We start from the raw sequence: 24,028 nt of genomic DNA on the forward strand, positions 1-24,028 counted from the left end.
CGACTTTCTAAACGAAGAAGTGCGGTCAACATAAATCCTTAAGGCCCGCACAACGTCCAAAGTGGCCTCACCCACTGAAAGATCAGGTGAGTTAAAAGCCGGCACAACGATTTCCTCGTCGATATGGAAATGTGAAACAACTTTGGGAAGAAATTCAGGACGAGTGCGCAGCACTGCCCTGTTCCCATGAAAAATCAGGAAAGGGGGTATACAGGAGAGAGCCCCTAAGTCAGAAATGCGTCTGGCCGAAGCGATGGCCAGAAGGAAAATTGTTTTAGCTGTCAGCCATTTAAGGTCCACTGAGCCCAGTGGTTCAAAAGGCGGTCCCTGGAGAGCCCTCAGGACCACAGCTGATTCCCAAGGCGCCACCGGTGGAACAAAGGGCGGCTTAATTCGAAGAACACCTTGCATAAAGGTGTGCACATCAGGGATTGTAGCAATCCTACGATGGAACCAGATGGACAGGGCAGACACCTGCACCTTCAGAGAAGCAAGGCGAAGCCCATGGTCTAGTCCCACCTGTAGGAAAGCTAACACTCTAGACAGACGGAACTTCCGAGGTGCATAACCTCTTGGTCGACACCACTGGAAGAATGTATGCCACACGCGATGGTATATCCTTGCAGAAGATGGTTTCCGAGCTCTTAGCATAGTTTGTACTACAGAGCTGGAAAACCCCCTGGACCTTAACATGGCCGTCTCAACAGCCACGCCATCAAAGACAGCCGAGTCAGGTCAGGGTGAAGATAAGGACCCTGTGACAGTAGGTCTGGTCGTAGCGGCAACCGCAGAGGAATGTCCACGGACAGACCCTGAAGGTCTGAGAACCAGTGCCGCCTGGGCCACGCGGGAGCTATCAACAGGAGCGTCCCTCCTTCCTGTTTGAATTTCCGGATTACCCGTGGAAGAAGGGAAAACAGAGGAAAGAGATAAGCAAAAAGGAACATCCACTGGACGGACAGAGCATCCACCAGAGACGCCTTTTCGTCTCTTGTGCAAGACCCGTACACCGGCAACTTGTTGTTGTGCCGTGATGCCATGAGGTCGATCTCTGGAGGACCCCACCTGTCCACCAGAAGTTGAAAGACGTCCTGGTGCAGAGACCACTCCCCCGGATGAACGTCCTGGCGACTGAGAAAGTCCACCTCCCAGTTGAGGACTCCCGGGATGAATACTGCTGATACGGCCGGGAGATTGCGCTCCGCCCAGACCAGGATGCGGGACACCTCTACGAGTGCCGCCCGACTTCGTGTTCCTCCTTGCCGATTTATGTAGGCCACGGTGGTGGCGTTGTCCGACTGGACATGCACGGGGTGACCTTGGAGAACCCGATGTACCTGCTGGAGAGCATTGAAAACCGCGCGGAGTTCCAAGATGTTTATTGGAAGCTCCTTTTCCGCCTGAGTCCATCTGCCCTGGAACAAGTGTGGACCCGTGACCGCTCCCCAGCCACAAAGTCTGGCGTCTGTTGTCAACAGGACCCAGTTCGCCACCCAAAATGGACGACCCTTGTTGAGATGGGTCGTCTGCAACCACCAGGCTAGGGACAGGCGAACCTCCGGAGTGCACACCATCGTCTGGGACTTTAGACTCTGAGGCAGTCCATTCCATTTGGACAGGATCAATTGCTGCAGAGGTCTGGAGTGAAACTGGGCATATTCCACCATGTCGAATACTGACACCATGGAGTCCAGTAACCTCATCGCCGAATGCAGAGACACATGGCGACTCTGAAAACAACTGCGCACCCTCAACTGTAAGGCAGAGATCTTTTCCCACGTCACAAACATCCTCTGCTGTCTGGAGTCCAATAAGGCTCCGAGGTGCAGAACCCTCTGAGACGGGATCAGGGTGGACTTTTGCCAGTTTATCAACCAGCCGTGCCGTTGCAGTACTGCAATTGTCAGATCCAAGTGGCGTAGAAGGAGCTCTAGAGACCCTGCTACCAACAGAAGGTCGTCTAGGTACGGCAACATGCGGACTCCCTGAAGCGGCCGGAACGCCGCCATGACCGCCATAACCTTGGTGAACACACGTGGTGCTGTCGCCAGGCCAAAAGGTAATGCCCGGAACTGAAAGTGATCATTGCGGATTGCAAACCTGAGGAACTGTTGATGACGCAAAAGAATAGGGACATGCAGGTAAGCGTCCTGTATGTCCAACGACACCATGTAATCCCCAGGTTCCAGCGCCAGAATGATGGACCGTAGGGTCGCCATCCGAAACCGCGGCTCCCGCAAGGACTTGTTGAGGGCTTTGAGGTTGAGAATCGGACGGTACGACCCATTGGGCTTCTGCACCAAAAATAGATTGGAATAGAAACCCTGGCCCCTCTGGGAGAATGGAACAGGCACTATAACTCCAGCCTGGAGCATAGTGTGCAAAACCTTCCGCAGTTCCATGGCTTTGTTCTGGTCTAAGGGAAGACCCGTGGTGAACAATCGGGATGGGGGCCTGTGCCAAAAGGAGAGGGCATGCCCGTGAGAAACCACCTCGTGCACCCAAGTGTCTGTTGTAGTTACGACCAATACTGGGCGAACTGCAGCAGGCGGCCTCCCACTTTGGGTTCCCCCAAAGGGAGGCCCGCACCTCAGGCCGTAGGTTTGTCATCAGACTTAGTGGCCGGATGTCTGGTACTCCAGGCCTGTTTGCTAGGCTTGGCCGATTTCTTGTGGCCAGCCTGTCGGGGAAAGGACTGTGCTTTAGGCCTACCCTGGGCCCTGTAAGGCCGAAAGGACGACGTACCCGAACTGGAAGGGACCGCAGCAGACGGGAGACTTGCAGACTTGGCTGCCGCCAGCGTGGCCACAATTTTGTCCAGATCCGGACCAAATAGGACTTCTCCATTAAAGGGCAAAGCTTCCAAGCCCTTTTTGGAATCAGCGTCCGCCTTCCAGGATCGCAACCATAAGGTGCGACGAGCAGCAACAGCTGCCGAAGAAATCCGAGATGTGAGGGTACTGATATCCAAGGCCGCTTCATTGATGTAAGTGGCCGAATCCCGGAGATTGCCTACCAACTCGGCCTGTTCAGCCGAACAGTCGGAATCCAAAGACGCCTCCAAACTATCAGCCCAGCACTCCATAGCTCTGGCTACCCAACATACGGCCATAGCTGGTCTGGATGCCCCCCCCGCGAGGGAATAAATGGACTTTAGGCAGAGCTCCACGTTACGGTCCGTAGCATCCTTCAAGGAGGACATGGGCAATGTGGCACTTCGGACTAGGCGTGTCACATGAGAATCCACCTGAGGAGGGGATTCCCACTTAGAAAAATAATTGTCCGCAAACGGGTAAGCCACCGCTAAGCGTCTTTGAGGCTGAAACCGTTTACCAGGGTGTTTCCACGCCTCCTACAAATGGTCTACTAACTGACCCGAAAGAGGAAACACTGTGGCGTCACCCTTAATATCCTTAAAAAAGGCATATTTGGACTTGGACACCGGAGGATCATCATCCTCAATAACTAAAGCTGTGCGGACTGCACGAATAAGGCCAGGAATATAAACCTTGGACTTAGCGTCCGACTCTTTAGTACGGAGGGGTTCTTGGTCAGAAAGATCCAGAATCTCCCCATCATCGGACGTCACGTCGTCATCCTCATAAGGAGCGGACAGAGACGCCACCGGCCGCTTATGTGGCAACAACACAGACTCCCCTTGTAACACGTCCGACAAATGTTGTACAGAACTTGTCAGTGAATTAACCCACGCAGGCTCCTGTGAAACCTGGGGAGGGGAAATAGGGAGACTGTGGGGTACCATCAGTTCTCTCGGGAAACCCTGCATGGGTGACGACACCACTGACTGCTGGGACAATCCCATCTGTGAAAACGCAGGTGGCGGAGCTAACTGGCCCACTAGGGTTGTAAGCGCTTTGGCAAAACAAGCCCAGGGCGGTTCCTGTACCGGAGCCGTGACAGTAATTGGTCGCGCCAATAAATAACACTGCCGACATAGCCCCTCCGCGTTACCCTCCCCCTCCGCTATTGGTACCTTGCAAGTAGTACACAGAAGCTGGAGAGGAAATTCACTCTCAGACATTATGGTAAGTATGTGACCCCTCTCACTAATACTCGTTAGTATAGTGGGAGAACCGCCCTGCAATCACGGCACCGCAAGGGCTTTAGCAGAAGAAGAGCAGGGACAGTGAAATTGCTGATAGTAGAAAGTGAAAGTACAGGCAGCAGACGCTAGCAGAAGTCACATACAATGCAAAGAAATCAATTCCTGCACTATCAGCGCTGTTCCTCAACTACACAGACACAGAGCCTGGTAGGACACAGCGCTGCATACACAGACCTGTTTCAACGGAGGAGAGGTATGCCGGGGGACCCAGACCGCGATGCCACCAATCAACAGCTTCCAGCAGCGTTCACCATGCTTCATGAAAGATTGCCACCGAGGAGCAGAGAGGAGGCTGGCCTCGGGGAGGAGCGCTGCCACAGGGCCAATCGGCAGGTGCAGAGAGGGCTGTGTGCAGCGGGGGAGGCGCCGGCTGTGTACAGGGAAGGCGCGCTCCCCTGGCATGCAATTAACCCCTGGGACACTGCAGTGCTACCGCTCAGCTGCGGTCCGCTGTCCCAGGGGGGTAGTGGAAGCGCAGGTTGGTTACCTGGCTCCACGATGCAGCCAGTCTCCAGGGAGCCCCCTGCCTGCCTGGGGACTCTAGACCATGTATCAGCTGGGACCCACCGCGGGACCCCGCTGCTTACCTGCTGCCCCCTTGAATCCGGCCATTGTCCAAAACATCTGGGGTCACCGCTAGCTGTGAACCCAGATGCTTACCAGCATCCCCGGATCAGTACCGGCGTTCTGGTACCGGCGGGGTGTAGGGAAGACAGCATGGACGTCAGTAGTGACTGTCCATGCTGTACTTCCAGATGTGCAGCCACAGCTGCCTCGAAGAAAACTTCAGGGGCTATCCTTAGCCCCCCTCTAAACAGGTGCTCCGTCTCCGAGCCGGGCACCAACGAAACTGAGACGCCTTGGCTCGGGAGCGGGGTATAGGAGGGGGACCCTAGTGCATCCTGGGAGGCTGAAAACTTAACTCTATGGTGCCGGATGCCTGACGTCATCAGCTATACCCAAAGGTTTTTGGCATAATCTTGGCCAAGGTTATGGGCCTACCCACCGCATCCGGGTAACCTCTGTCGGGTAGGTCCCTAACATACTAAGATTCAAATCCAGAGCATAGGACACCCCAAACTGGCCCAGCTAAGCCACCCCAGGGCACCGCCATAATAAGAAAAGTGCAGTGTAAGAGAGGTAGTTAAGAGCAGCCTAGGCTGCATATACGGTATGAAAATAAAAAGTGAAGTACATATATAATAAACAAACAGTGAAGGGTTAAAATGTGTTATAAAGGAAAATGTGTTATAATGCGGTGCCCTGAAACAGATCAGCCAAAGCAATTGAGGGGAACCCACGCCCCAAAAATGAACCAAAGCTGCACTACACAGTCTAAATATTTGCAGGACTTACCTATATTGTGCCTCTGACTGGTGTGCATATTACTATGCCAGACTCTTTCCACTCAGGCTAGCACCCTTATTACATTGGTTAGAGCATGGAGTCTGGCATATTAATCTCCTCATGCCTCCAAACTACTCTCTCTAACCTCCTCTCTTGGCCTCTCCCAATGGACTGACTCCTCTACTCATAAGGAGGGCCACTGCCTTGATCTTGTATTTACCAGACTATGCTCAGTTTCTGATTTCACTAATGCTCCTTTCCCTCTCTCAGATCACAATCTTATCACCTGCACACTTTCCTCCATTACATCAACCTCAATGTCAGTGAAATCAACCAAACCTCCTAAAACCCGCAGAAATATTAATGTGATTAACTTTCAACAACTATCTACCTCTCTACAACAACGACTCTCACCAATTTCTGCACTCACTTCTCCTGAGACTGCTGCATCACAGCTAAACCAGATTCTAGTAAAAGCCCTCGATGAAGTAGCTCCAGCTACCCATCACACTCCGCGTAGACTTAGACGTCAACCGTGGCATTCTAACCTAACAAGGCATCTACAAAAACTCTCACGTAAAGTAGAACGTCAGTGGCGAAAGTCTCGCACTCCAAGTGACTTCCTCACATATAAGTCTATCTACAACTCTTATCGTACTGCTCTGGACACTGCCAAGCAAATATATTTCCAATCTCTTATCTCTGCTCAAGCCGCTAACCCCAAGCGACTTTTTAATACATTTAAACTGCTTCTTACCCCTCCCTCACTCAAGCCACCTGCTACTATCTGTGCACAAGATCTTGCTTCCTATTTCAAGGACAAGATTGATAATATCCGAAATGAAATGTTATTCTCTTCCTCAGCTAGTGACCTACTCAATTCCCTACCTGAACCCTCTGGCCCATTCTCTTCATTTGACCCCACAAATGAAGATGAAGTATCTACACTCTTCTCATCCTCCTACTCTATTACCTCTCCTCTAGATCCTATACCCTCACAAATTAGTAAAGCTCTGTCTCCTGTGCTCATCCCAACCCTAACTAAAATCTGTAATCTCTCTCTTTCTACTGGCATCTTTCCATCACTGTTCAAGCATGCAGTGATTACTCCCATTCTGTAAAAACAAAATTCTGACCCTAACACTCTCTCTAATTACCATCCTATCTCCCAGCTCCCATGCCCCTCCAAGCTACTGGAGAGACTTGTCTACACCCGCCTCACACACTTTCTTAACACCCACAACTTATTGGACCCACTTCAGTCTGGCTTCCGTTCCCAGCACTCCACAGAGACAGCACTGACTAAGGTAGTTAATGATTTGATCACTGCCAAGGCTAAAGGCCATTACTCACTTCTAATTCTTCTAGATCTCTCTGCTGCTTTTGACACTGTTGACCACTCTCTTCTCGTACAAACATTACAATCCCTAGGTCTTAAGGACACAGCTCTTTCTTGGTTCTCTTCCTACCTATCTGATCGCTCTTTTTCTGTTCGTTTTTCTGATTCTGCCTCCTCTTCGCTACCTCTATCAGTTGGAGTACCGCAAGGCTCTGTCTTAGGTCCTTTGCTATTCTCAATCTATATCACCTCTCTTGGCAAACTAATCCGCTCTTTTGGATTTCAGTACCATCTGTATGCGGATGATACTCAAATCTACCTATCCTCTCCAGATTTATCACCATCTGTATTGGTCCGTGTCACTGAATGTATTTCTGCCATTTCATCTTGGATGTCATCTCGCTACCTGAAACTTAATATTTCTAAAACAGAATTAATTATATTTCCACCGGCCAATAACAGTTACCAATCTGATCTCTTTATCACTGTTGATAACTCTACAATCCACCCCACCCCACAAGCTCGCTGCCTTGGAGTCATCTTTGATTCTGAACTGTCCTTTGTTCCCCACATTCAATCTGTCTCAAAATCATGTTACATACATCTAAAAAACATATACAAAATTCGACCATATCTCACACAAGACACTGCAAAAACTCTAATCCATGCACTCATTATTTCCCGCATTGACTATTGCAATAGTCTCCTTACTGGTCTACCCAAAAACAGGCTATCGCCATTACAATCCATTATGAATGCAGCTGCAAGGCTTATCTTCCTTGCCAAATGTTCATCGTCTGCTGCCCCGCTCTGTCAGTCCCTCCATTGGTTGCCGGTTTTCTACCGTATTCAATACAAAATACTGTTACTTACACATAAGGCCATTAACCGAATTACACCAACATACATCTCTTCACTCATCTCAAAATATCTCCCAACCCGACCTCTCCGCTCAGCACAAGATCTGCGTCTCTCATCCCCGCACATTACTTGTTCCCATTTACGGTTACAGGACTTTCTTCGGGCTGCACCCACTCTATGGAATGCCTTACCACACACAATAAGACTTACCTCTACTCTTCAATCCTTCAAGCGTTCCCTGAAAACTCACCTCTTCAGACAAGCTTATCAGATTCCAGAACTGACCACATAACCTTCATAGCTTCCATGTCTTATTACATCCCCTCTCACAGTCCACACATAACCTCACATATTGTCTTTCTTTCACATACTCCTGACATTTTGCCGACATTCCTGTGTGACTGGATCATGCAGCCCACCAAGAAACTCTGCATTCTGGCTGGACCAAATTGCAATATATAGCACCTATCCTTGTGTATCAATGCCTATTTCCCTATAGATTGTAAGCTTCCGAGCAGGGCCCTCTTACCTCTATGTCTATCAGTTATTACCCTGTTTTGTTCTATCAATGTTTCCAATTGTAAAGCGCAACGGAATATGCTGCGCTATATAAGAAACTGTTAATAAATAAAATAAAATAAATAAATTAATATGCACACCAGTCAGAGGCACAATATAGGTAAGTCCTGCAAATATTTAGACTGTGTAGTGCAGCTTTGGTTCATTTTTGGTGCCGTGGGTCCCCCTGGATTGCCTTTGTTGATCTGTGTCAGGGCACCGCATTATAACACATTTTCCTTTATAACACATTTTAACCCTTCACCGTTTGTTTATTATATATGTACCTCACTTTTTATTTACCATTTCTTATATGCAGCCTAGGCTGCTCATAACTACCTCTCTTACACTGCACTTTTCTTATTATGGCGGTGCCCTGGGGTGGCTTAGCTGGGCCAGTTTGGGGGTGTCCTGCGCTCTGGATTTGAATCTTAGTATGTTAGGGACCTACCCGACAGAGGTTACCCGGATGCGGTGGGTAGGCCCATAACCTTGGCCGAGATTATGCCAAAAACCTCTATTCATTGCAAAAATTTATTTATTTATATACAAACAGTTAATTTGCAGTTGTGCACACTTACTTCTTTTTTTTTTGTGCATATAACCTGCAGTTCCGTCAACATGCCCTGCCTCAGAGGTTGCCCTGGTACAGCCTCGATACAGTCCTTCAGCATCAAGTAGAGATGCAAATGAAAAGCGCAGCACTCTGCATCACCTGTACTTGCGCTATGTATACCTGGATGCGGAGAGCAATAACACGCAAACAGACTACAGTCATTCTCCTGTGAGCCTGCCCACAACATACAGATTTCCTCACCAAAACCTTTTACAGAAGACTGTTGAATATCAAACCTATATCTGGCCCTAATTTGTATTTTAAACAACGGTGGCGCCCAACAGAAGAATGTGAGAACTGACTGCTGAGGGTTACTTGTAGGTTGTAGCATAAATGAACAGGTATTGATGATATATGATCTGTACAAGATGAGATGAGGACTGTAAAGACACGTGCAGAACATGACTTCTGTTGTTCTATTTGGGATGTGTAATCTGCATATGTTCTTATTCTACTTGCATCCAGAGGCAGAAGAAGTGACGACGGCTTCATGATTATACAGACAGAACTTAGAAAACGGGGTTATCGTAATTGATATCTATGAAAAATTTCCTATAGCTCCATCAATTGGATATAACGACAGTCTTAGGAGTGACAAGGTAAGTACATGACATTTCTGCAGCTGAGTTAGAAGTACAGTAAGTAGGTTTCTTAGACATGACCTATTTTTCAGAAAATATAGCTGACTCTCACTTAGGCCTATAATCTTATTGTCCATAACATACTTGTGAATTATGTTTCCAAGCAACTATCCCAAATGTTTTCTAGCTATTAATGTCAGCTTTACGGGAATTTCATTTTTTATTTGAGATCTAGCTCGACAAAATGCAACCTATATCAGCTGTATGACAGTCCTACATTAATAGTCCTAAATTTATAGGACTACAACAAAGACTGAAACAATAGCACTGACACAGACCTCTGTTTCCATGAGGATACCATGAAATACGTGTGTATTATATATTCATCCTCCCAGCTCTTTAAATTTGGGAGCAAGGACAATGGCACGGCCAGTGCGTGAGTTCTAGACACCTTATGTGCCCCTAAGGTACTGCCTAGAAGGACTCTCCTCTGGCTCCCCAAATTCTTATATAGCAGGGCTTGACAAATTTTTCTAAAATCTAGGAGCCAGAATGAAAGTGTATGCTCTGCACAGCTCCCCTGCTCCAACCTCCACCCTCCAGCAATAACGGACCACATTTCACATAAAATAATGGTGCCAGAAAGTACAACAGAACCCCCCTCCCCTTGTGGTCACACTACTATCCCTCTGAAGCCGCTCCGCTATCCCTGGCCACGCATAAACCCTACTACGGAGAGCTCTTTGCAGCCGGAGATAGGAGACAGTAAACAGCCGGGATGTACAGGAGGATCAGAGTAGACTGGGACAGACAGCAGGGATCAGAGCAGGCCAGGATGGAGAGGAGTCGTCAGTGCGGGCCGGCACAGCAGTCACCGCAGGCGACACTCAGCACATGCACTGCTGTACATGATATGAACACCGCAATACTATAGGCACGAATCTCCGCCGGAGCTGATGAGGATCTGCTTCCTCCCTCACTGCAAAATCTAGTAGCCAGGCAGCAAGATCTGGTAGCCATGGCAACTTGGCCCCCAGGATTTGTCGAGCCATGTTATATAGGCTGAAACGTGGGCAGGACAGCATCTTCTATTCCTGGGAGTCTGCACCTGGACTGTGACAACATAGCCCATCGGCACACCCAGCCCATTAGAAACATGGTGGAGTAGCAGACGGCAGCTTCACAGGTAAAAAACCTGCCAGATGTTGTCTCTCCATTTTTAGCATCCAACACTTAGTGTAGCGGATGCTGCAGTGACAATCAAGACACGGAATAAATTACATTATGTCACTCATCAAATATTTTAGAAGCCCCTACACTCCTATGAAGAGCATCAGTGAATGGGACGTTCATCTCAATCTTTCAGTCCACAGGACAATGCTGTACTGGGAAGGACAGCAGGACAGAACCCTCATATTGGACAGTTGGTAAGAATATGTGTGAGCAGCTAAGTATGCCTGAAATCATCTAGTTTATAGAGTACACTAAATCCTTCAGTGCCTCAACAGGGATTTATTCAGTATTTTGGCCAAACAGTAACTTTACATAAATATACAGTATTAGGACTATGCTCATGGATGGTTCATCCTCTTCTGTTTTTTTTCGACAGTGTGCAGGGGAATGGAGCTCATACTGAAATCAATGACATATATGAAGATCTGTACAAAGAGACAGAATTCCATGAGCCGTGTTAACCCGTTAACAAGGATTAGTGCGGCAAAATGGAACTTAACGCAGCTGTCCGTGAGTTCTTTGCTATCCAATTAGCGGTGAAAATTAAGCCATGTTAACTTTCCATAGGATTTAACGCTGCTTTTTTCTTGCAGCCTGTGAGCAGGTGAAAAGTTTGGGAAAATCCCAATTTTAAAGGTCAAAATGTTGGGACTGGGGACCTGATTCAGAGCCGGATGCTCTGACAGAGCGCTCGCTCTGAATCAGGGCTGGCCTTCTTGTTTTTTAGAGCGGCCTCCTGGCCGCTCGCATAGCTGTGGGTGTCCACCCACAGCTATAGCGAGCGGCCAGGAAGATGGTCTCGATGGTCAAGACCATCGCGACCATCGGACTTGCGACAAGACCCTTGTGGTAGGGTCTCGTTGCCGCAAGCCCCAGAGAGCTTGCGGCTCTCACAGAGCCGAAAGCTCTCCCACTGACATCACCTGTGATGTCAGTGGGGCCGGCCCCAGACGGTAGGCGTTCCCATGGGAACACTTCCGTCTGGGCAGCCACGCCCCCAGCCCGCCCACCAAAGGGGGCGTGCTGTCACTCAACATCGACAGCACGCCCCCTTTGGTACGAGACCCGGAGCGACTGAGTGCCCGTCGCTATCCGGGTCTCGCGCATGCGCACGATGGAGCCGTCCTTGGATGCAGCGCTGATCAGTAATGCATGCAGGAGGCATGACTACAATACCATATTACAGCTATCGCAACTGCTAACACCCTGTGTCACCTTACAGAAAATATGCTCTTGTTTTACTTGCACACTGAATTACAAGTCATAACACACTGTGATGAATTCCAATACATCATGCTTAGAATTCTATAGATTTACTCATTTTATATGGCTTGTTAGGGGAAGGCACAGGGGGTCTTTCCATATTGTTTATTGTACATAATTTTGAAATTCTGCATTTCTTGTGGCTATATATGAAAGTCTTAAAGATAAAATTTCTTCTGAAAACTTTGATATGTTAGTTAGCAAAATAAATTCATGAATTTAGATATAATGGGAGATTGAAGTGTGCTGGAAGTTTTCTGTTTATGAATGTCACACAGGAATGTTGCAGGAGTAGAGAACAGAAAGAAGATAAACATACTTCTGCATATTGCAGAAATGGCAAATTTTAGGCATGTAAAAAATCCCCTCCTGTGAAAGATCCCCTACATGCCACTCCCAGTGTTATTCAACTCTGCAGGCTGATAGCAGTGCAGACATGGACAGTAGCAGGATAAATCCTGGCAGATTCATTCATTGACAATAAAGTTAATTAATGAGAAGCAAAACGCATGGTCCAACAATGCCGGGGCATATGTATCAAAGCTTGATGTGAGATAAATTGTGAGATATATATCACTAACCAATCAGCTTCTAACTTACATTTTGCAGGCTGTGTTTAAGAAATGATGGTTTGGAGCTGATTGGTTGGTGATATATATTTCACAATTTTATCTCACATCAAGCTTTGATACATATGCCCTTAGTGCGCAAGTGCGAGTACTTGCCTGACTAACGCGTTTCAGGGTACACACCCATTTCACAGCTCTTGTAACTGTTCCAACAGAATCAATCTCTATCTAGGTTTGTGAAAACCCCTGAAAATGCAGGTGGTGAAAATAGTAAAATCAGTGCAATATATTACACCTTAGGACCACTCACTTCATTAATAGCAATTTTTCTCCTAAAAAGCATCTCGTTTAGTTTACATTATGTCTCATCAGCACTGTGTCACTTTTGTGTGTGAAGATTTTCATTGCAATTTTCAAAGGGCAGCCGTGCACCAAGAAATGTGCTTTTCTACATTAGTGCAACTGCAAACAGAAGGTGAAAATGCATCCTTCTAGTATAGGACAAAGTCTTGTCTGTGACACCTAAAAGAGGGATCAAAGAGAATGTGTACGCTCTATGAAATAGAAAACACCCTTCTAATTGCGGCCTCTGTAACTAATTAAGATACTGTTGTCCTGAAAAACCAAATACTTTTTTTTTTTATGTGCATCTCTATGCAAAAGTAGAAGCACTTATGCATTTAATCCATATACTGCAAGGAACAGCACTATTCTTCCCATTAAGCCAAAACATGAACAATCATTACCAATGTCACCAATACCAAGTTACAAAAGCGTTTAAATTTTTTATGTGAATGTACAAAAACACCTTTTCATTTAATTTCCTCTAAACGCATGTAACACTTCTACATTCTTATGACACATCCAGCTCGCATAACACACACATCTGTTCAGATACTGTACAGCTAGAAATCACTGTTGTATTACATTGCCTTGTATTCAAATTAACATTTCAATTAAAATGACATAACTGATGCCTTAGTTATTCATTGCTCTTTCTCCTACTGTTATAATAAAAGTCTAATATCGATGCAATTCATGTTACATGTTGTGTGTGCTCCAAATTCACAACACTACACGTTCAAACAGTCTAATATACTATCTCATCATCACCCTGCTATTACATATAACTCGTATAACAGATAGTGGTGACGAGGAAGAGCTCCATCACTGTGACACTGACTCCATATGACTGATCCATGCAGTAACTGTGCTGGGGAAACTTGTTAATGAAGTATCTGTCCCCAGCTGCTCTGAGAGCAGGATTCCAGTCTGCAGCCCGGTATACAGAGACTCACAATCACAGTGATATATGACTAAAGGCTGCAGCACAGGGTCCTATACTAATTATTATGGAAGCAACATAGACTTGAATTAAGTACAAGCAACATGACAGTTCTAATGTCCCCGCAGTGACACTCATCCACCCTAGTACCCCTATGTCTGACCCGTGCTGATGGTTACCTGCAGCGCAGTGTGCCCAGTTCCTGCGTGTCTCCGCGTCAGGTCGTAGCTTACTCTCTCACCGGCAGCCGGCAGGCACTCTCATAGCCGGGGAGCTCTGTAAAGTTTGCAGCTGAGTGTCTCGGAGTCTCTGAGCAGGTGACACAAGAACCGAGGTGACAGCAATAGTCCTCCTGAGGGACGGGTGACAGTGCTGTATCAGCTGCTGCTGCGTCTGCGCTTCCTATTGCACTCCGCTCAGGAGCAAAATATGTCTCTGTGCAGCGTTCAGTCCAACCACATCCTCTGCCTGTGCTCTCTGCTTTCTCTTCCACTGCTAAGGATGGCAGAGACGCCCTGACAGTCACAACGCAGCCCGGACCTACTACTGCATCCAGACCGGAGAGAGGGAGAGAGAGAGGTGCCAAGTTACAGCAGCCTGATGTGATGTACACACAGCATTTCCCACAGGCTTCCTCCCTCTCTCCTACAGGAAATCCTCCTCATCTCCCAACCTCTGGCGCCCCCTCCCTCTACAATACTTCATCTTCACATACTCAGGAGAGCTTTATAGAAATTCCCAACACTTATCATGACTTTCTCCCACCTTATCAGTCCTGTCATATCAGTGCTTTTCATGATCACAAAAAAGTACAGATGACAATATTTCCCAATTGTAATTTTTACAGTGTACTTTTTTTGTTATGTGCTTACAAATTGCTAACATTATATTTAGTAGCGCTGTGTTGGGAACCGTGGTTACATGTACCTTAGTGGGAATAGTGTCATTAGGAAATGCAAACTGTGTTTCTGAAGTTCGCTGGATCCACAGTTTATATAGTGCTTTTGTTTTGCACCCTAAACACATGAAGATGAACCCCTGCTCTTCTAACGCAGCAAATAAGTAGTGCGCTTACATGTATGGAGAGACGGAAACATCTAAGGAGGCACAAGTGTAAACATCACATTAAGGGGTCTATGCACTAAGCCTTGGATGGAGATAAAGTACCAACCAATCAGCTCTTGTCACTTTACAGGCTGTGTTTGAAAAATGACAGGAGCTGATTGGTTGGTACTTTATCTCCGTCCACTTTAAATCTCTCCAAGGCTTAGTACATAGACCCCTAAAAATCTTACATCCTGCCACACAAATACTGTTACATTAAACTTGTTTTTTTTTTTTTCTGTAATACAGTTTGGTGCATTTAGGGAAGAGGGTAAAAGTCGGAAACATAGTAAATGCATTGAAAAAGCCGGAACTCCATAGTAAGTGTATTAGAAAAGCCGGAAATCATATCACATGTATTGAAAAAGGCAGAAATCCAAAGTAAATGTATTAGAAAAGCCGGAAAACCAGAGTAAATGTATTAGAAAAGCCGGAAATCATATTGCAAGTATCGAAAAAGCCGGAAATCCATAGTAAATGTATTAGAAAAGCCGGAAATCATATTACATGTATTGAAAAAGCCGGAATTCCATAGTACATGTATTAGAAAAGCCGGAAATCATAGTAAATGTATTAGAAAAGCCGGAAAGCCATAGTAAATGTATGATTGCCGGCTTTTTCAATGCATTTACTATAATTTCCAGCTTTTTTAATGCACTTTACTATGATTTCTGGCTTTTTCAATACATGTAATATGATTTCCGGCTTTTCTAATACATTTGCTATGATTTCCGGCTTTTCTCATACATTTTCTATTATTTCCGGCTTTTCCAATACATGTAACATGATTTCCGGCTTTTCTAATACATTTGCTATGATTTCCAGCTTTTCTAATACATTTACTACGGATTTCCGGCTTTTGTAATACATTTACTATGGATTTCCGTCTTTTTCAATACACTTACTATGATTTCCAGCTTTTGTAATACACTTTACATTGTTTCCATCTTTTTCAATGCAGTTACTATGTTTCCGGCTTTTACCCACACCCCATATTTAGATCCACCATCGGCTGCACCATAGAAACTTACCCCAGCCCTATGGCAGGTGAAGATTCTCCATCCGTGAATGGCCTCCTATGTGAACGATTCTGCATCTCTGTATGTAATCACCATCCGCAACACGCCCACGACACTCGCATAACACGCCCATAAGACGGACCACCTCTAAGTGTCCTCTATGCCACCTCCCTGTCACCCCACCAGTATATTTTCATACTACTTCTGAGACCGTGCGTCTCCCATTGTGCCTCAATCACAACTCTGAATCCTGTGCGTACGCAGTATGACCTAGACGCATTGGCAGAAGAACACTACGCCTGACACTGCAACTGCGTCCGGCTCAGAATCAGGCCCACAATGTGCTTTGCACCCAACTACATCAAGAAGGCGCAAGATTATTACATTTCCAATTATATGATGAAACCCAATCTCATCCAGTTTAGAACTGTTGCAAAAAAAAGACATTTCAAAGAGTAGAAATAGCTGCACACCCCTACAAACAGCCACAGCACGCTAAAATGTACCCTTTCCACCCATTAATCCCGGTTCCATAATCTCACTCTGCAAATTGAAATCAATGTTTTACACTGCAACCTATTCTGTACTTTCCCAAACTATTGATAACCTAATGGTGGCTTGTTTGCTTTCCTTCAACGTAGTTTGTTGGGGGAACGGTATTTATTTATTTAAATGAGTTAATGTTGTAATTTAATTATTCTATTCACTAATTATGTTCCCAATTTAGTTTTTTTTAACTAACTAACTAAAAAGGAGAGTTATGGTAAAACTTATCTTTGTTAACTCTCTTTCTTCAAAGTCCATAGGGTCCACAGGGCACCCGCCCTGACGCTCCTAGCTTCCATGGGTTCCTTCTCTTGGTCCCTTGTTTCGTTCTCTGTGTGAGAATGTGATTCCTTAGTGTGCCAGTTTTCCTTCTCTCCTCTCTTGCCTTGGGCTTGTTAACAAAACTTAGTTGCCCTCAGGCTGTGGGCGGGGTATAGGGGGAAGGACCAGAGCATCCTGGGATTGAAAAGCTTTGCTGTTGGTGTCCGGTCCTCCAAGGTCCCACCTACACCCCATTGTCTCCCTGTTGACCCTATGGAAGAGCGTAAACAAAGGTAAGTTTTACCATAACACTCCTTTTCTTCTTCAGGGTCCATAGGGCTCCACAGGGAGACAATGGGGATGTCCCAAAGCAGTTGTTCAAGAACAGGAATGCTCCTGAGCTGATAGGAGAACCCTATGCCTGAAGGAAGCAGCCTGAGAGGCAAATGTATCAAAGGCATAAAATCTAAGAAAAGTGTGGACAGACGACCAAGTGGCTGCACTGCCTAGCTGTTCAGCTGAGGCGCCACGCCGGGCTGCCCACGAGGGACCCACAGAGCAAGTAGAATGAGCAGATACAGGAAGGCCAGACTGCGTGTAAGCCTGTGAGATAGTCATGCGAATCCATCTGGCCAGAGTCTGTTTGTTAGCTGGCCATCCCTTCTTGTGAAAACCATATAGGACAATGAGGGAGTTCGATTTCCTGATGGAAGTAGTACGGTCCACGTAGATCTTTAGAGCACAGACCACATCCAAAGAGGCCTCACCTGCCGAGAGGTCTGGTGATTGAAAGGCCAGAACCACAATTTCCTTGTTTAGGTGGAAACGAGAGACCACCTTGGGAAGGAAGCCGGGGCCTGTTCTAAGAACCTCCCTGTCCTGATGAAAGATTAAAAATGGGGAGCGACATGAAAGGGCCCCTAAATCTGATACTCTATTGGCAGATGCGATAGCCAGAAGAAACATAGTCTTCACAGTGAGCCACTTGACATCCACTGATTACAGGGGTTTGAATGGAGGTTCTTGAAGTGCTTGGAGTACCACTGCCAAAACCCATGGAGCCACAGGAGGGACATAGGGAGGCTGTATATGGAGAACACCTTGCAGGAAGGTGTGAACATCTGGAAGAGGAGCCAGTCTGCGCTGGAACCAGATGGATAAAGCAGAGACCTGCACTTTCAGAGATGCTAGGTGGGAGGCCTAGATCCAATCCAGCCTGAAGAAAGGCAAGAATTCTAGACACTTTAAAAACTTGGTGGTCATAGTTTCTTGGAGCACACCATTGGAAATATGTATGCCATTCATATTCTGTGATAAATCCTGGTTGAGGCCGGTTTACGGGCCCTGAGCATGGTCTGGACCACAGAGCTGGAAAATTCCTTAGCCATTAGGAGGGATGTCTCAAGAGCCAAGCTGTTAAAGACAGACGGGCTAGGTTCGGATGTAGACATGGACCCTGAGACAACACGTCTACCCGTAGAGGACGCTGAAGAGGAACATCTATGGAGAGACTCTAAAGATTGGAGTACCAATGGCATCTGGCCAAGCCGGAGCTATCAACAGGACTGTGCCCTCTTCCTGCTTGAACTTCTGAAGAACTTAAGGAAGCATGGATATTGGGGGAAAGAGGTATGCCAAATGGAAGGTCCATTTCACTGATAATGCGTCCACGAAGGCTGCGTTGGGGTCCCTTGTAGTGGTTCCATATACTGGAAGTTTGTTGTGTCTTGAAGCCATGAGATTCACATCCGGCAGACCCACCAGGAGCTGAAAGACTTCTGGATGTAGAGATCACTCTCCTGCATGCACATCGTGATGGCTGAGGAAATCTGCTTCCCAATTGAGAATTCCCAGGATAAATACCGCGGATATGGCTGGGAGATGGCGTTTAGTCCATGTGAGAATGTCGGACACTTCTGCCATTGCTGCCCGACTCAGAGTGCCTTCTTGGTGATTGAGGTAGGCCACTGCCATCGCGTTGTTGGACTGTACTTGTACTGGCCTGCCCTGCAGAATATCCTGAGCCAGAGTGAGACTTCTGTAGATGGCTCAAAGCAAGACATTGATTGGTAACTTTGCCTCGACTGGGGTCCAGTGGCCCTGGAAGGAGTGCTGGCCGGTCTCAGCGCCCCACCCTCAGAGGCTTGCATCCGTGGTGAGGAGAGCCCATTCCGGGATCCAAAAGGGGCGACCCTTGTCTAAATGGAATGTTTGTAGCCACCAGGCTAATGACAGGCGAACCTCCGGGGGAGGTCCATTGTCTGGGATCGAAGTAGTTAGGGTAGGCCATTCTACCTGGAGCTGATCAAGTGCTGTAGTGGCCTGGAGTGAAACTGAGTGAACTCTACCATGTCGAAGGTGGACACCATTGATCCCAATGTCTGCATTGCAGTGTGAATTAACCCTCAGTGACTGCGGAGCTTGCTGCGCACTCGGTGTTGTATTAAGGAGATCTTGTCTGTAGTTAGAAAGATTCTCTGAACCTGAGAGTCCAGGAGGGCTCCTAAATGTACCATTCTTTGAGAAGGTGTCAGGGAAGACTTTTTCCAGTTGATCAGCTACCCGTGCGTTTGTAGGAAGGCAATTGTGACTTGCAGACGGCGGTGAAGAATCTCTGGGGAGCTGGCCAACAGCAAGAGTTCGTCTAAGTATGGGAGCAGTCTGATTCCTTGATGACAAAGGGAGGCCGCCATAACTGCCATAATTTTGGTAAAGACCAGAGGGGCGTAGGGCCTGAAATTGGTAATGCTGCTGTAGGATAGCAAACTGGAGATATTGTTGATGAGAAGGCACTATAGGTACATGTATGTAAGCGTCCTGAATGTCCAGAGACAGCATAAAATCCCCAAACTCCATAGCCAGGATAATAGAGTGGAGGTTTTCCATAAGAAACCTGGGCACCCAGAAAGACTTGTTAAGAGATTTGAGGTTGAGGATAGGCCGATGAGACCCGTTTAGCTTATGAACCAGGAAAATGGTAGAATAATAGTCCTTGCTTCGTTGTGAGGAGGAAACCGGAATTATTACTGCTGAATTCAGTAAGGACTGAATGTCTTTTTGGAGCAGCAGGGCCTTGCTTGGGTCCGATGGAGGCCCTGTGCAAAATAACTACTGGGGGGGATCGCCTTAAGAAGGATAGAGTATATCCGTTGGAGACCACTTCTCTTACCCAGGCATCTGATGTGGTCTGAAGCCAAAACTGGGTGAATTGAAGAAGTCAGCCTCCCACCCTGGGAGCCCTCCCGGAGAGGCCTGCCCCGTCTGGCTGTAGACTTGTCCTCAGACTTGGCAGATGGACGTCTAGTAGCCCAGGCTTGTTTGGCCCTAGGCTTGGAGACCTTGGCTGATGCCTGCTTCCATGGAAAGGATTGACCCTTAGCTTTTCCTTGAGGGCGAAAGGACCAAGAGGATGAGGTCCGAGGCTTTGTATTATATGTAGAGAGCAGGAACGCCGTCTTGGAAGCTGCCATAGTAGTCACAATTTTATCTAATTCTGGACCAAATAGGATATCTCCAGAATAAGGAAGGGACTTAAATCATAAAAATAAGCTTGGGCTGCTTGTACACCAACAAAACTGAGTTGTTCTCAGGCTGTGGGCGGGGTATAGGGGGAAGGACCGGAACATACTGGGATTGAAAAGCTTTGCTGTTGGTGTCCGGTCCTCCAAGGTCCCACCTACACCCCTTTGTCTCCCTGTGGAGCCCTATGGACCCTGAAGAAGAAAATAGTTTACACGGAAAATAGATTCCCAGTTAGAATTTTCTCACATAAGAGTTGGAAACTGCTTCTGCAATAACATACAATAAGCGCGTAATCTTATAGGGGTAGATTTAAACGTCAATTTAGCAAAGTCACTGATGATCGGTGGAATCAATGCTTGCTTAGCTTGATTCCTGTTGCCGCTATAAATCCATCAGTCAAAGCTGTGATGATCTTTTAGTAAATCTGCCCCATAATACTTTTTGGGAGGGCTTTATTATTATATGGCAGACTAATGTATGTGTTTTCTAAAGGAAGACAGTCATTTATATATTTAGTGTGAAAGGCAACATGTTGGTATAATGCTTCCTCCTATTATTATTTGGGTGGGTGTGTATTTGCATGTACGTTATACTACAAAATGCATTTACCAATTACCCTTAAAGTTGATCTTTCCTTCTCCCTGTACAATATGTCCAGTTCATCTCTTTCCTATTTAGTTAGCAGAAAACTTGAACATGGCAAAGTTTGCTTGAACCAGTGGAGTAAGTTCATCCCAGACGCTCGGATGCAAGTTCTAATTTGGTGCCCCCCCCACCATCACAGCCGCTGACACTGTAATGTAGCAATTCACCTGCAGACAGGCTATAGATAGACGAAGGCAGCAGCTGATGGTCTGACATGGAGCCCTCCACTAGTGTATGGTAGCTACTCAGGTGCTGGGAAGGGCCATGTATTGGGCTGCTGTGACGGTACACTCCAGGTACATAGTTACAGCCCTAAGTGGGGTGAATATGTTGTGGACAATGGGGGAGGTGCCCCTTCAGAGCTGGAGCCCCGCGGCAGGCGCCTCCATTGTCTCCCATAGTTCTGCCCCTGGCTTGAACCATACATTTTACTGCTGGCTGGCTTTTTAGTGTCAAATGCATTAAAACCTTTTTCACTGACTCTACTACTGCCGATGCATCAGGAAACAGAATTCTAGAAAAATATGTATGTCAAGTTACAATTTTCCAGCATGTGTGTGTGTATACACGCGCACACGCACACCAATCAGCCATAACATTAAATCCATTTGCCTAATATTGTGTAGGTCCTCCTCATGCCGCCAAATCAGCTCTGACCCGTCGAGCAACAAATCCTTTAAGTACTGTTAGTTGCAAGGTGGGGACTCCCTTGCAGCGGCGTAACAGGGGGGATTGAGCAGGGCACATGCCTTGGGCATCGTTGGACCCAGTGGTGCGGGGGGAGCCGCCTACCGCAGTCCAAGGCATGTGCGGTCCAAAGCACTACACATTAAAACAAACTTGTCGGCGGTTGGTTTGTTTTACCACTGCAGCCAATAAGAGTCAGACAGACTCTTATTGGCTGCTGCACCCAGGGCCGGAGCCGGGCTAAAGCTCACTCATGAGCTCCACCTTCCGACTCCCGCACTGGGTAAAGGGAGAGACGTCATGACATCTCTCCCATAGTACCAAGCTGAACGGGAGCAGCGTACAACGGCTGCGGGCGCAGGAATTCCGGTAAGTAAATTATGTATTGTGTGTCTTATGTGTAAAAAGCACTACTGCTGGGGGCACTGTATATTGGGCACTGTTAGGGGCGCTGTATAAGGGGCACTAATGGGGGCACTATATATGAGGCACTACTGGAAGCACTATATATTGGGCACTATATAAGGGGCACTATATATTGGGCACTACTGAGGGCATTGCATAAGGGGCACTGTATAAGGGGCACTATATATTGAGCACTAGGGGCACTGCATAAGGGGCACTATATATTGGGAACTACTGGGGGCACTGCATAAGGGGTGCTACTGGGGGCACTGCATTAGGGGCATTGTATAAGAGGCACTATATATTGGGCACTACTGGGGCACTACATAAGGGGCACTACTGGGGCACTGCATAAGGGGTACTACTGAGGGCACTGTATAAGGGGCACTACTGGGGGCACTATATATTGGGCACTGCTTAAGGGGCACAAATGGGGCCCTGCATAATGGGCCCTACAACAGGGGGCATTGCATAAGGGGCACTACCACTGGGGCCACTGTATAAGGGACACTACTGGGGGCTCTGCATAAGGGACACTACTACAGGGGGCACTGCCTAAGGGGCACTGCTACTGGGGACATTGCATAAGCGGCACTACTACAGTGGGCATTGCATGATTGGCACTACTACTGGGGGCATTGCATAATGGGCGCTATTACTGGGGGCATGAAGGTGCATATGGATGGAAAGGAATGTTCCCAAAGTGAAGAGAAATGGTGGTGTGTCATGTCTACAAGCCCCAATTTTTTTCAGTGACCACGCCCAGTTTTTCGGCGTGCACATGGGGGGGCTCCATTTTTCATCTTGCGCTGGACTCCAAATACCCTAGTTATGCCACTGCTCCATTGCTCTGACTTTATGCAGCACATACCTAGAGGCACCGTGAGGGGGGGGGAGGCGGGTACTATTTACCCAGGCCCGGGCTTGTTGGTAGGGCCATGGTCCGATGCCGCCCATTAGGGTGACTGTTCATTGCTAAGGTTGGGGGGGGGCGATCACACTTCGTGGTGCTGAAAATTTTATTTAAAAAAAAATTCTAAGAGGGCATAGCCACCCCTCCCACAATGAAGCCATTCCTCTTCAATAGTAATAGTAATGGGGCCCAGGCCGGCTCTCTACGACCCTGAACTCGCCACAGATACTTGATCAGATTGAGATCTGGGGAATTTGGTATTCTTCCCATAGTGCATCCCGGTGTCATCTTTTCCCCAGGTAAATGACGTAAACGCACCCAGCCTTCCATATGACGTAAAAGAAAACATGATTTATCAGACCAGGCCAGCTTCTTCCATTGCTCAATGGTCCAGTTCTGATGCTCATGTGCCCATTGTTGGTGCTTTTGGAGGTGGAGAGGGGTCAGCATGGACACTCTGTGTTCTGACACCATTCTATCATCGTACCATCATACCAGACGGGCTAGCCTATGCTCCCCACGCGCATTAATTAGCCCTAGTCGTCCATGACCCTGTTGCCAGTTCATCAATTGTTCCTCCTTGGACCACTTTTAATAAGTACTAACAACTGCATACTGGGAACACCCCACAAGACCTGTCATTTTGGAGATGCTCTGACCCAGTCATCAGAATTGACCTGTGAGACATCTGGTGCTGTGGCCACTCTGAAAACGATTCCTTTGTGAAAATTGGAATGGCTTGGGCTCTCCCATAATGCAGAGTGGGCCAACCCGGGAGGACGGAGATGCAGACGGCGGCGGGTGCAGGAGCCGGGGCGGGGATTCAGGTAAGTGTGTTTTTTTTCTTTTTTTTTACATGTGTGTTAGTCTGCACTGCTGGAGGAGGGGGTGGGGAGGGGGCTACTGCTGGGGGCACTTCATTGGGGGGGACTACTGCTGGGGGAACTGCATCAGGGGGGACCTCTACCGGGGGAACTACTTGGGGGGGACTTCTACTGGGGGCACTGCATCGGGGGGGACTACTGGGAAGGGGACTACTACTGGGGGCAATACATCGGGGGACCACTACTGGGGGCAATACTGAGGGGGACTACTACTGGGGGCACTGCATCAGGGAACCACTACTGGGGGCACTACTGGGGGGGACC

At 47.4% G+C, this 24,028-nt stretch overlaps 1 protein-coding gene across 1 annotated transcript in view; it reads right to left on the reverse strand.

Annotated features, from left to right (window-relative positions):
• The window catches only part of RFTN1 (raftlin, lipid raft linker 1), a 366,504-nt gene extending 352,112 nt beyond the window's left edge, over window positions 1-14,392 (reverse strand). The window contains exon 1 of the mRNA XM_088463278.1: window positions 13,958-14,392. The gene's annotated coding sequence lies outside the window, so the exon portion shown is untranslated. The remainder of the gene's footprint in view (window positions 1-13,957) is intronic.
• Between the last annotated feature and the right edge of the window lie 9,636 nt (window positions 14,393-24,028).

The sequence above is a fragment of the Taudactylus pleione genome, unplaced genomic scaffold (assembly GCF_031769625.1).
Source record: "Taudactylus pleione unplaced genomic scaffold, aTauple2 ptg000053l, whole genome shotgun sequence".
Classification (NCBI taxonomy): Eukaryota; Metazoa; Chordata; class Amphibia; order Anura; family Myobatrachidae; genus Taudactylus; species Taudactylus pleione.